At 45.8% G+C, this 12,304-nt stretch overlaps 9 non-coding genes and 1 pseudogene across 9 annotated transcripts; all 10 read right to left on the reverse strand.

Moving 5' to 3' along the window:
* Positions 1–50: 50 nt before the first annotated feature.
* Positions 51–142, reverse strand: LOC141215162 (U2 spliceosomal RNA; annotated as a pseudogene).
* Positions 143–1,256: 1,114 nt separating this feature from the next.
* Positions 1,257–1,447, reverse strand: LOC141215095 (U2 spliceosomal RNA). The gene has a single exon (XR_012284241.1). It is a non-coding gene; the product is annotated as a U2 spliceosomal RNA (small nuclear RNA).
* Positions 1,448–2,562: 1,115 nt separating this feature from the next.
* LOC141215171 (U2 spliceosomal RNA) lies at positions 2,563–2,753 on the reverse strand. Its single transcript, XR_012284290.1, has one exon. It is a non-coding gene; the product is annotated as a U2 spliceosomal RNA (small nuclear RNA).
* Positions 2,754–3,868: 1,115 nt separating this feature from the next.
* LOC141215172 (U2 spliceosomal RNA) lies at positions 3,869–4,059 on the reverse strand. Its single transcript, XR_012284291.1, has one exon. It is a non-coding gene; the product is annotated as a U2 spliceosomal RNA (small nuclear RNA).
* A 1,115-nt stretch (positions 4,060–5,174) lies between these two features.
* On the reverse strand, positions 5,175–5,365 carry LOC141215173 (U2 spliceosomal RNA). The gene has a single exon (XR_012284292.1). It is a non-coding gene; the product is annotated as a U2 spliceosomal RNA (small nuclear RNA).
* A 1,115-nt stretch (positions 5,366–6,480) lies between these two features.
* On the reverse strand, positions 6,481–6,674 carry LOC141215112 (U2 spliceosomal RNA). Its single transcript, XR_012284257.1, has one exon. It is a non-coding gene; the product is annotated as a U2 spliceosomal RNA (small nuclear RNA).
* A 1,000-nt stretch (positions 6,675–7,674) lies between these two features.
* LOC141215089 (U2 spliceosomal RNA) lies at positions 7,675–7,865 on the reverse strand. The gene has a single exon (XR_012284235.1). It is a non-coding gene; the product is annotated as a U2 spliceosomal RNA (small nuclear RNA).
* Positions 7,866–8,980: 1,115 nt separating this feature from the next.
* LOC141215174 (U2 spliceosomal RNA) lies at positions 8,981–9,171 on the reverse strand. Its single transcript, XR_012284293.1, has one exon. It is a non-coding gene; the product is annotated as a U2 spliceosomal RNA (small nuclear RNA).
* A 1,115-nt stretch (positions 9,172–10,286) lies between these two features.
* On the reverse strand, positions 10,287–10,477 carry LOC141215175 (U2 spliceosomal RNA). The gene has a single exon (XR_012284294.1). It is a non-coding gene; the product is annotated as a U2 spliceosomal RNA (small nuclear RNA).
* Positions 10,478–11,592: 1,115 nt separating this feature from the next.
* LOC141215176 (U2 spliceosomal RNA) lies at positions 11,593–11,783 on the reverse strand. Its single transcript, XR_012284295.1, has one exon. It is a non-coding gene; the product is annotated as a U2 spliceosomal RNA (small nuclear RNA).
* Positions 11,784–12,304: the final 521 nt, after the last annotated feature.

Raw genomic sequence — 12,304 nt, forward strand, 5'->3', positions numbered from 1 at the left:
GACTATATTAGCCACCTGGCGTACTAACAAGCGCCTAAACCCCAGTGTGCATAATGTATCAATCTACTAGGGCAGCCAACATCCAAAACCGCCTTTTCGAAAGATACTACACTTGATCTTAGCCAAAAGGCCGAGAAGCGATAACCAGAATTGGTTTCAAACTACGGAGCCACCCAAGGATCCTGAAAAGTCCATTTGTGGAGATGAGCTCCTGGACTCCCGTTAAGAAGACATGTTGTCAACCTCTAGATCCCTTCATGCCTGCACTTTTCGGCTTGCTGCTGCTGCAATCCACGCGTTTTAGATCTGCATAACTCCACCTCTTTAAACACAGCACCTTCACCCCCTGCTGTTCCCACCCGCCTCAACACCGTTGGAAGGGAGGAGAACCAATTAAGGCGGGGGGTGGGGTGGAACGAGCAGCTGTCTACCCTTAGCAGGAGGGCTCCTGATTACATACCTCTCCTGCTGCTGCTGCTGCTGGCTGTCCAGCAGCAGACTGAAGGTGGCTGCTGCTGTGCACAGGTATATAAAGGCTCAGAGCCTATTATGACACGCGCAGCCAGCGTTCCATTGCCACATTCCATCTACTGCAGGCAGGATACCTGGCTGGCTGAATGTCGCTGAGAAGCTCACAGAGACCGCCATAAGCAACAGTTTAACAGAATGCCACAGACTAATCAACCAAACTTTTTGGGTTGGGTTCTCTTTTATAGTCTGCAGGCATTAAATGAAAGAAGTCAGTGTTCCAGCAGAAGGAGACAACGTTTCAGAAAAGGCATTGTAGCAAACCAAAAAAGAAATTTTAAGCGCAGCAGAGTAACCAGCGCACATACCTGTTAGCTCAGGTGAGTTTAAAAGGCTGCTGTTGATAACAAGGGCATTTGCTAAATAGATGGTGTGTGTGCAACAATATACTGAAAGGTCAATTATATTGTGCAGCTTATCTCACCACCTGTAGTTATTTAGGTGAAAGCTCCAAAATGCTTGCCTAATATGTCTGTTTATCCAAAAGGAAGTAAAAAGGGAGAGCTAGAAAGATAGCATTGCATCACATTACATGGCAATGCAATGCACAGTTGCTGAAGTTGAACCAAAATGAGCTTGTAATCTGGCTTCTGCAACTTTGAACATGAAAAATCCAATGAGGAGAAGAAAAGCAAAGCCAAAGAGTCCATCCCAAAATCCGACAAACAAGCAAAATGAACAAAAAACATTGAATTCAATTCTTTCTGATTTTAGAAACTGCATTAAAGAAGGGGTGCACCGGACCTGGAGATACTGCAATACCAGGTCAATGCGTGGAGTGGACAGAGCAAGCTCTTTTTCCATCTCACTGTTCTAAAAATCCATTTAATATATGGTCCCCAGATAGGGGACGTATCAGATATTAAACTGATAAGAACAGATACTACACTTGATCTTAGCCAAAAGGCCGAGAAGCGATAACCAGAATTGGTTTCAAACTACGGAGCCACCCAAGGATCCTGTAAAGTCCATTTGTGGAGATGAGCTCCTGGACTCCCGTTAAGAAGACATGTTGTCAACCTCTAGATCCCTTACATGCCTGCACTTTTCGGCTTGCTGCTGCTGCAATCCACGCGTTTTAGATCTGCATAACTCCACCTCTTTAAACACAGCACCTTCACCCCCTGCTGTTCCCACCCGCCTCAACACCGTTGGAAGGGAGGAGAACCAATTAAGGCGGGGGGTGGGGTGGAACGAGCAGCTGTCTACCCTTAGCAGGAGGGCTCCTGATTACATACCTCTCCTGCTGCTGCTGCTGCTGGCTATCCAGCAGCAGACTGAAGGTGGCTGCTGCTGTGCACAGGTATATAAAGGCTCAGAGCCTATTATGACACGCGCAGCCAGCGTTCCATTGCCACATTCCATCTACTGCAGGCAGGATACCTGGCTGGCTGAATGTCGCTGAGAAGCTCACAGAGACCGCCATAAGCAACAGTTTAACAGAATGCCACAGACTAATCAACCAAACTTTTTGGGTTGGGTTCTCTTTTATAGTCTGCAGGCATTAAATGAAAGAAGTCAGTGTTCCAGCAGAAGGAGACAACGTTTCAGAAAAGGCATTGTAGCAAACCAAAAAAGAAATTTTAAGCGCAGCAGAGTAACCAGCGCACATACCTGTTAGCTCAGGTGAGTTTAAAAGGCTGCTGTTGATAACAAGGGCATTTGCTAAATAGATGGTGTGTGTGCAACAATATACTGAAAGGTCAATTATATTGTGCAGCTTATCTCACCACCTGTAGTTATTTAGGTGAAAGCTCCAAAATGCTTGCCTAATATGTCTGTTTATCCAAAAGGAAGTAAAAAGGGAGAGCTAGAAAGATAGCATTGCATCACATTACATGGCAATGCAATGCACAGTTGCTGAAGTTGAACCAAAATGAGCTTGTAATCTGGCTTCTGCAACTTTGAACATGAAAAATCCAATGAGGAGAAGAAAAGCAAAGCCAAAGAGTCCATCCCAAAATCCGACAAACAAGCAAAATGAACAAAAAACATTGAATTCAATTCTTTCTGATTTTAGAAACTGCATTAAAGAAGGGGTGCACCGGTCCTGGAGATACTGCAATACCAGGTCAATGCGTGGAGTGGACAGAGCAAGCTCTTTTTCCATCTCCCTGTTCTAAAAATCCATTTAATATATGGTCCCCAGATAGGGGACGTATCAGATATTAAACTGATAAGAACAGATACTACACTTGATCTTAGCCAAAAGGCCGAGAAGCGATAACCAGAATTGGTTTCAAACTACGGAGCCACCCAAGGATCCTGAAAAGTCCATTTGTGGAGATGAGCTCCTGGACTCCCGTTAAGAAGACATGTTGTCAACCTCTAGATCCCTTACATGCCTGCACTTTTCGGCTTGCTGCTGCTGCAATCCACGCGTTTTAGATCTGCATAACTCCACCTCTTTAAACACAGCACCTTCACCCCCTGCTGTTCCCACCCGCCTCAACACCGTTGGAAGGGAGGAGAACCAATTAAGGCGGGGGGTGGGGTGGAACGAGCAGCTGTCTACCCTTAGCAGGAGGGCTCCTGATTACATACCTCTCCTGCTGCTGCTGCTGCTGGCTGTCCAGCAGCAGACTGAAGGTGGCTGCTGCTGTGCACAGGTATATAAAGGCTCAGAGCCTATTATGACACGCGCAGCCAGCGTTCCATTGCCACATTCCATCTACTGCAGGCAGGATACCTGGCTGGCTGAATGTCGCTGAGAAGCTCACAGAGACCGCCATAAGCAACAGTTTAACAGAATGCCACAGACTAATCAACCAAACTTTTTGGGTTGGGTTCTCTTTTATAGTCTGCAGGCATTAAATGAAAGAAGTCAGTGTTCCAGCAGAAGGAGACAACGTTTCAGAAAAGGCATTGTAGCAAACCAAAAAAGAAATTTTAAGCGCAGCAGAGTAACCAGCGCACATACCTGTTAGCTCAGGTGAGTTTAAAAGGCTGCTGTTGATAACAAGGGCATTTGCTAAATAGATGGTGTGTGTGCAACAATATACTGAAAGGTCAATTATATTGTGCAGCTTATCTCACCACCTGTAGTTATTTAGGTGAAAGCTCCAAAATGCTTGCCTAATATGTCTGTTTATCCAAAAGGAAGTAAAAAGGGAGAGCTAGAAAGATAGCATTGCATCACATTACATGGCAATGCAATGCACAGTTGCTGAAGTTGAACCAAAATGAGCTTGTAATCTGGCTTCTGCAACTTTGAACATGAAAAATCCAATGAGGAGAAGAAAAGCAAAGCCAAAGAGTCCATCCCAAAATCCGACAAACAAGCAAAATGAACAAAAAACATTGAATTCAATTCTTTCTGATTTTAGAAACTGCATTAAAGAAGGGGTGCACCGGTCCTGGAGATACTGCAATACCAGGTCAATGCGTGGAGTGGACAGAGCAAGCTCTTTTTCCATCTCCCTGTTCTAAAAATCCATTTAATATATGGTCCCCAGATAGGGGACGTATCAGATATTAAACTGATAAGAACAGATACTACACTTGATCTTAGCCAAAAGGCCGAGAAGCGATAACCAGAATTGGTTTCAAACTACGGAGCCACCCAAGGATCCTGAAAAGTCCATTTGTGGAGATGAGCTCCTGGACTCCCGTTAAGAAGACATGTTGTCAACCTCTAGATCCCTTACATGCCTGCACTTTTCGGCTTGCTGCTGCTGCAATCCACGCGTTTTAGATCTGCATAACTCCACCTCTTTAAACACAGCACCTTCACCCCCTGCTGTTCCCACCCGCCTCAACACCGTTGGAAGGGAGGAGAACCAATTAAGGCGGGGGGTGGGGTGGAATGAGCAGCTGTCTACCCTTAGCAGGAGGGCTCCTGATTACATACCTCTCCTGCTGCTGCTGCTGCTGGCTGTCCAGCAGCAGACTGAAGGTGGCTGCTGCTGTGCACAGGTATATAAAGGCTCAGAGCCTATTATGACACGCGCAGCCAGCGTTCCATTGCCACATTCCATCTATTGCAGGCAGGATACCTGGCTGGCTGAATGTCGCTGAGAAGCTCACAGAGACCGCCATAAGCAACAGTTTAACAGAATGCCACAGACTAATCAACCAAACTTTTTGGGTTGGGTTCTCTTTTATAGTCTGCAGGCATTAAATGAAAGAAGTCAGTGTTCCAGCAGAAGGAGACAACGTTTCAGAAAAGGCATTGTAGCAAACCAAAAAAGAAATTTTAAGCGCAGCAGAGTAACCAGCGCACATACCTGTTAGCTCAGGTGAGTTTAAAAGGCTGCTGTTGATAACAAGGGCATTTGCTAAATAGATGGTGTGTGTGCAACAATATACTGAAAGGTCAATTATATTGTGCAGCTTATCTCACCACCTGTAGTTATTTAGGTGAAAGCTCCAAAATGCTTGCCTAATATGTCTGTTTATCCAAAAGGAAGTAAAAAGGGAGAGCTAGAAAGATAGCATTGCATCACATTACATGGCAATGCAATGCACAGTTGCTGAAGTTGAACCAAAATGAGCTTGTAATCTGGCTTCTGCAACTTTGAACATGAAAAATCCAATGAGGAGAAGAAAAGCAAAGCCAAAGAGTCCATCCCAAAATCCGACAAACAAGCAAAATGAACAAAAAACATTGAATTCAATTCTTTCTGATTTTAGAAACTGCATTAAAGAAGGGGTGCACCGGTCCTGGAGATACTGCAATACCAGGTCAATGCGTGGAGTGGACAGAGCAAGCTCTTTTTCCATCTCCCTGTTCTAAAAATCCATTTAATATATGGTCCCCAGATAGGGGACGTATCAGATATTAAACTGATAAGAACAGATACTACACTTGATCTTAGCCAAAAGGCCGAGAAGCGATAACCAGAATTGGTTTCAAACTACGGAGCCACCCAAGGATCCTGAAAAGTCCATTTGTGGAGATGAGCTCCTGGACTCCCGTTAAGAAGACATGTTGTCAACCTCTAGATCCCTTACATGCCTGCACTTTTCGGCTTGCTGCTGCTGCAATCCACGCGTTTTAGATCTGCATAACTCCACCTCTTTAAACACAGCACCTTCACCCCCTGCTGTTCCCACCCGCCTCAACACCGTTGGAAGGGAGGAGAACCAATTAAGGCGGGGGGTGGGGTGGAACGAGCAGCTGTCTACCCTTAGCAGGAGGGCTCCTGATTACATACCTCTCCTGCTGCTGCTGCTGCTGGCTGTCCAGCAGCAGACTGAAGGTGGCTGCTGCTGTGCACAGGTATATAAAGGCTCAGAGCCTATTATGACACGCGCAGCCAGCGTTCCATTGCCACATTCCATCTACTGCAGGCAGGATACCTGGCTGGCTGAATGTCGCTGAGAAGCTCACAGAGACCGCCATAAGCAACAGTTTAACAGAATGCCACAGACTAATCAACCAAACATTTTGGGTTGGGTTCTCTTTTATAGTCTGCAGGCATTAAATGAAAGAAGTCAGTGTTCCAGCAGAAGGAGACAACGTTTCAGAAAAGGCATTGTAGCAAACCAAAAAAGAAATTTTAAGCGCAGCAGAGTAACCAGCGCACATACCTGTTAGTTCAGGTGAGTTTAAAAGGCTGCTGTTGATAACAAGGGCATTTGCTAAATAGATGGTGTGTGTGCAACAATATACTGAAAGGTCAATTATATTGTGCAGCTTATCTCACCACCTGTAGTTATTTAGGTGAAAGCTCCAAAATGCTTGCCTAATATGTCTGTTTATCCAAAAGGAAGTAAAAAGGGAGAGCTAGAAAGATAGCATTGCATCACATTACATGGCAATGCAATGCACAGTTGCTGAAGTTGAACCAAAATGAGCTTGTAATCTGGCTTCTGCAACTTTGAACATGAAAAATCCAATGAGGAGAAGAAAAGCAAAGCCAAAGAGTCCATCCCAAAATCCGACAAACAAGCAAAATGAACAAAAAACATTGAATTCAATTCTTTCTGATTTTAGAAACTGCATTAAAGAAGGGGTGCACCGGTCCTGGAGATACTGCAATACCAGGTCAATGCGTGGAGTGGACAGAGCAAGCTCTTTTTCCATCTCCCTGTTCTAAAAATCCATTTAATATATGGTCCCCAGATAGGGGACGTATCAGATATTAAACTGATAAGAACAGATTTTTTTGATTGAATATATCTTTTATTAGCACAAAAAATAAGTTAACAGACAGTGTACAGTGCCGCAGCCCAGTACACACAGAATTCTACATCATATTTACATAGCATGAGGATACGACGCACTAACTAGACACATCACACCCCTATGCTACACAAAACACTCAATCTGAAAGAAAAAGCATATCAATCAATACAGTACGACGAACCGTGATAAGGGATAGGGATTGGGAAAAAGGGGATGGGGAGGGGAAAATCACAGGCCCGAAGCTTTATTGAAAGACAAGACACATAAGGGGAGAGGGGGAGGAGGGGTTTAGTCCTCATCCTCGTCCTCCGGACCGTCCATGATGGAATAGTCTCTGAGCAGGCTGTGGATCAGCCTGCGGCAGTCCTGGATGGACATCCTCTCCCTCCTCAAGATGAGCCGGTTCCTGGCGACCCAAAGGGCATCCTTGAAGCAGTTCATAAGGCGCCAAGCCTCCTGGATGGCTCCGACGGTATGAACCCCAGGGAAGAGTCCATAAAGCACAGAATGGTGCGATAGGCTCGCCCTGGGGACAGAGTTCCTCAGGTCGTCCTCAAGTGCAGTCAATAGGCGCTGTGCAAATCCGCAGTCCCAAAAAGTGTGCAAAGATGTTTCCTCCACGAAGGGGCACCTTGGGCAGTACCGGGTCTTGCACAGGTTCCGGGCATGCATGAATGACCGGACGGGCAGTCCGCCCTGAATCGCCATCCACGACAAGTCCTTGTGCCCGTTGGTCAGCCTGTCAGACGACACATTTGTCCACACAGTCTCCAGCGTGTCCTGGTGAAGTCCTGTGAAGTTCTCCACGTCATCCTTGGCTCTGATTAGCTTGTGGATAGTTTTGGGCTTCCACAAGTCGGGCTTGAGTCCCTCCAGTTGATGCTCCCCCACAAATCGAACGACGTCTCCGTAGAACCATGGCGTCGTCCAGTTGTAGGGGAAGGAGCTGTCCCACTTGTCCCAGCCGAGTCGCCTCCAAAGAGGAAGCAGGAAGAAGCGAGACATGGACCTGAAAGAAGGGGTGCAACGGTCCTGGAGATACTGCAATACCAGGTCAATGCGTGGAGTGGACAGAGCAAGCTCTTTTTCCATCTCCCTGTTCTAAAAATCCATTTAATATATGGTCCCCAGATAGGGGACGTATCAGATATTAAACTGATAAGAACAGATACTACACTTGATCTTAGCCAAAAGGCCGAGAAGCGATAACCAGAATTGGTTTCAAACTACGGAGCCACCCAAGGATCCTGAAAAGTCCATTTGTGGAGATGAGCTCCTGGACTCCCGTTAAGAAGACATGTTGTCAACCTCTAGATCCCTTACATGCCTGCACTTTTCGGCTTGCTGCTGCTGCAATCCACGCGTTTTAGATCTGCATAACTCCACCTCTTTAAACACAGCACCTTCACCCCCTGCTGTTCCCACCCGCCTCAACACCGTTGGAAGGGAGGAGAACCAATTAAGGCGGGGGGTGGGGTGGAACGAGCAGCTGTCTACCCTTAGCAGGAGGGCTCCTGATTACATACCTCTCCTGCTGCTGCTGCTGCTGGCTGTCCAGCAGCAGACTGAAGGTGGCTGCTGCTGTGCACAGGTATATAAAGGCTCAGAGCCTATTATGACACGCGCAGCCAGCGTTCCATTGCCACATTCCATCTACTGCAGGCAGGATACCTGGCTGGCTGAATGTAGCTGAGAAGCTCACAGAGACCGCCATAAGCAACAGTTTAACAGAATGCCACAGACTAATCAACCAAACTTTTTGGGTTGGGTTCTCTTTTATAGTCTGCAGGCATTAAATGAAAGAAGTCAGTGTTCCAGCAGAAGGAGACAACGTTTCAGAAAAGGCATTGTAGCAAACCAAAAAAGAAATTTTAAGCGCAGCAGAGTAACCAGCGCACATACCTGTTAGCTCAGGTGAGTTTAAAAGGCTGCTGTTGATAACAAGGGCATTTGCTAAATAGATGGTGTGTGTGCAACAATATACTGAAAGGTCAATTATATTGTGCAGCTTATCTCACCACCTGTAGTTATTTAGGTGAAAGCTCCAAAATGCTTGCCTAATATGTCTGTTTATCCAAAAGGAAGTAAAAAGGGAGAGCTAGAAAGATAGCATTGCATCACATTACATGGCAATGCAATGCACAGTTGCTGAAGTTGAACCAAAATGAGCTTGTAATCTGGCTTCTGCAACTTTGAACATGAAAAATCCAATGAGGAGAAGAAAAGCAAAGCCAAAGAGTCCATCCCAAAATCCGACAAACAAGCAAAATGAACAAAAAACATTGAATTCAATTCTTTCTGATTTTAGAAACTGCATTAAAGAAGGGGTGCACCGGTCCTGGAGATACTGCAATACCAGGTCAATGCGTGGAGTGGACAGAGCAAGCTCTTTTTCCATCTCCCTGTTCTAAAAATCCATTTAATATATGGTCCCCAGATAGGGGACGTATCAGATATTAAACTGATAAGAACAGATACTACACTTGATCTTAGCCAAAAGGCCGAGAAGCGATAACCAGAATTGGTTTCAAACTACGGAGCCACCCAAGGATCCTGAAAAGTCCATTTGTGGAGATGAGCTCCTGGACTCCCGTTAAGAAGACATGTTGTCAACCTCTAGATCCCTTACATGCCTGCACTTTTCGGCTTGCTGCTGCTGCAATCCACGCGTTTTAGATCTGCATAACTCCACCTCTTTAAACACAGCACCTTCACCCCCTGCTGTTCCCACCCGCCTCAACACCGTTGGAAGGGAGGAGAACCAATTAAGGCGGGGGGTGGGGTGGAACGAGCAGCTGTCTACCCTTAGCAGGAGGGCTCCTGATTACATACCTCTCCTGCTGCTGCTGCTGCTGGCTTTCCAGCAGCAGACTGAAGGTGGCTGCTGCTGTGCACAGGTATATAAAGGCTCAGAGCCTATTATGACACGCGCAGCCAGCGTTCCATTGCCACATTCCATCTACTGCAGGCAGGATACCTGGCTGGCTGAATGTCGCTGAGAAGCTCACAGAGACCGCCATAAGCAACAGTTTAACAGAATGCCACAGACTAATCAACCAAACTTTTTGGGTTGGGTTCTCTTTTATAGTCTGCAGGCATTAAATGAAAGAAGTCAGTGTTCCAGCAGAAGGAGACAACGTTTCAGAAAAGGCATTGTAGCAAACCAAAAAAGAAATTTTAAGCGCAGCAGAGTAACCAGCGCACATACCTGTTAGCTCAGGTGAGTTTAAAAGGCTGCTGTTGATAACAAGGGCATTTGCTAAATAGATGGTGTGTGTGCAACAATATACTGAAAGGTCAATTATATTGTGCAGCTTATCTCACCACCTGTAGTTATTTAGGTGAAAGCTCCAAAATGCTTGCCTAATATGTCTGTTTATCCAAAAGGAAGTAAAAAGGGAGAGCTAGAAAGATAGCATTGCATCACATTACATGGCAATGCAATGCACAGTTGCTGAAGTTGAACCAAAATGAGCTTGTAATCTGGCTTCTGCAACTTTGAACATGAAAAATCCAATGAGGAGAAGAAAAGCAAAGCCAAAGAGTCCATCCCAAAATCCGACAAACAAGCAAAATGAACAAAAAACATTGAATTCAATTCTTTCTGATTTTAGAAACTGCATTAAAGAAGGGGTGCACCGGTCCTGGAGATACTGCAATACCAGGTCAATGCGTGGAGTGGACAGAGCAAGCTCTTTTTCCATCTCCCTGTTCTAAAAATCCATTTAATATATGGTCCCCAGATAGGGGACGTATCAGATATTAAACTGATAAGAACAGATACTACACTTGATCTTAGCCAAAAGGCCGAGAAGCGATAACCAGAATTGGTTTCAAACTACGGAGCCACCCAAGGATCCTGAAAAGTCCATTTGTGGAGATGAGCTCCTGGACTCCCGTTAAGAAGACATGTTGTCAACCTCTAGATCCCTTACATGCCTGCACTTTTCGGCTTGCTGCTGCTGCAATCCACGCGTTTTAGATCTGCATAACTCCACCTCTTTAAACACAGCACCTTCACCCCCTGCTGTTCCCACCCGCCTCAACACCGTTGGAAGGGAGGAGAACCAATTAAGGCGGGGGGTGGGGTGGAACGAGCAGCTGTCTACCCTTAGCAGGAGGGCTCCTGATTACATACCTCTCCTGCTGCTGCTGCTGCTGGCTGTCCAGCAGCAGACTGAAGGTGGCTGCTGCTGTGCACAGGTATATAAAGGCTCAGAGCCTATTATGACACGCGCAGCCAGCGTTCCATTGCCACATTCCATCTACTGCAGGCAGGATACCTGGCTGGCTGAATGTCGCTGAGAAGCTCACAGAGACCGCCATAAGCAACAGTTTAACAGAATGCCACAGACTAATCAACCAAACTTTTTGGGTTGGGTTCTCTTTTATAGTCTGCAGGCATTAAATGAAAGAAGTCAGTGTTCCAGCAGAAGGAGACAACGTTTCAGAAAAGGCATTGTAGCAAACCAAAAAAGAAATTTTAAGCGCAGCAGAGTAACCAGCGCACATACCTGTTAGCTCAGGTGAGTTTAAAAGGCTGCTGTTGATAACAAGGGCATTTGCTAAATAGATGGTGTGTGTGCAACAATATACTGAAAGGTCAATTATATTGTGCAGCTTATCTCACCACCTGTAGTTATTTAGGTGAAAGCTCCAAAATGCTTGCCTAATATGTCTGTTTATCCAAAAGGAAGTAAAAAGGGAGAGCTAGAAAGATAGCATTGCATCATATTACATGGCAATGCAATGCACAGTTGCTGAAGTTGAACCAAAATGAGCTTGTAATCTGGCTTCTGCAACTTTGAACATGAAAAATCCAATGAGGAGAAGAAAAGCAAAGCCAAAGAGTCCATCCCAAAATCCGACAAACAAGCAAAATGAACAAAAAACATTGAATTCAATTCTTTCTGATTTTAGAAACTGCATTAAAGAAGGGGTGCACCGGTCCTGGAGATACTGCAATACCAGGTCAATGCGTGGAGTGGACAGAGCAAGCTCTTTTTCCATCTCCCTGTTCTAAAAATCCATTTAATATATGGTCCCCAGATAGGGGACGTATCAGATATTAAACTGATAAGAACAGATACTACACTTGATCTTAGCCAAAAGGCCGAGAAGCGATAACCAGAATTGGTTTCAAACTACGGAGCCACCCAAGGATCCTGAAAAGTCCATTTGTGGAGATGAGCTCCTGGACTCCCGTTAAGAAGACATGTTGTCAACCTCTAGATCCCTTACATGCCTGCACTTTTCGGCTTGCTGCTGCTGCAATCCACGCGTTTTAGATCTGCATAACTCCACCTCTTTAAACACAGCACCTTCACCCCCTGCTGTTCCCACCCGCCTCAACACCGTTGGAAGGGAGGAGAACCAATTAAGGCGGGGGGTGGGGTGGAACGAGCAGCTGTCTACCCTTAGCAGGAGGGCTCCTGATTACATACCTCTCCTGCTGCTGCTGCTGCTGCTGGCTGTCCAGCAGCAGACTGAAGGTGGCTGCTGCTGTGCACAGGTATATAAAGGCTCAGAGCCTATTATGACACGCGCAGCCAGCGTTCCATTGCCACATTCCATCTACTGCAGGCAGGATACCTGGCTGGCTGAATGTCGCTGAGAAGCTCACAGAGACCGCCATAAGCAACAGTT

This window comes from Phyllobates terribilis, unplaced genomic scaffold (assembly GCF_046119375.1).
Source record: "Phyllobates terribilis strain yellow unplaced genomic scaffold, ASM4611937v1 Scaffold_230__1_contigs__length_3167835, whole genome shotgun sequence".
Taxonomy (NCBI): domain Eukaryota; kingdom Metazoa; phylum Chordata; class Amphibia; order Anura; family Dendrobatidae; genus Phyllobates; species Phyllobates terribilis.